The sequence below is a fragment of the Octodon degus genome, unplaced genomic scaffold (assembly GCF_000260255.1).
Source record: "Octodon degus isolate 3935 unplaced genomic scaffold, OctDeg1.0 scaffold00015, whole genome shotgun sequence".
NCBI classification, from domain to species: domain Eukaryota; kingdom Metazoa; phylum Chordata; class Mammalia; order Rodentia; family Octodontidae; genus Octodon; species Octodon degus.
In genome coordinates, this window is record NW_004524591.1 from 11,751,754 (window position 1) to 11,752,357 (window position 604).

Consider the following 604-nt stretch of genomic DNA (forward strand, 5'->3'; position numbering starts at 1 on the left):
GTGGTGCTGGGGGATTGAACTGCGGTCCCTGTGCTTTGCTAAGCTTGTTCTAAGTAGGTGCTTTAGACCACTGAGCCATCTCACCAGCCCAAGGCTATATTTCTTATAGTGAATGTGTTAGTGCTGGTATTATGAAACAGGAATAAAATGTTCAAATGGGAAGCAAAACAAAGGAGAGAGGTAGAGGAAGACAAGCCAGGGAAAAGAAAAAAATGAGAATAAAAGGAAAAAATGGACACAAAACTTTTGTAAATAAAAAGGGGGAAAAAGTTTAAAGGAAGGAGAGGGGAATGGAAAAATAGAAACATTAACATATATCACCTATAGGCACATATTCTCTGTGATGAATATTGTCATTATCTATGTCCACAATATGCTAACAAAATTAATTTGAAAGAAATAGAAAGTATGACCTCAATATGGCAAAAAAGATAAGATGACTGAATAAGTGTTTAGAGTTGTGTCTGCATCTTTTATGCTGTTCCTTGATACACAGATCTAATTTTTGCCAGTAGCTTGCTGTTTTTATCATGGTAACTTTGTAGTATAATTTCAAGTCAGGGCCTTGAAAACTGCCTTTGTTGCCAAGAATTGCTTTTGCTAT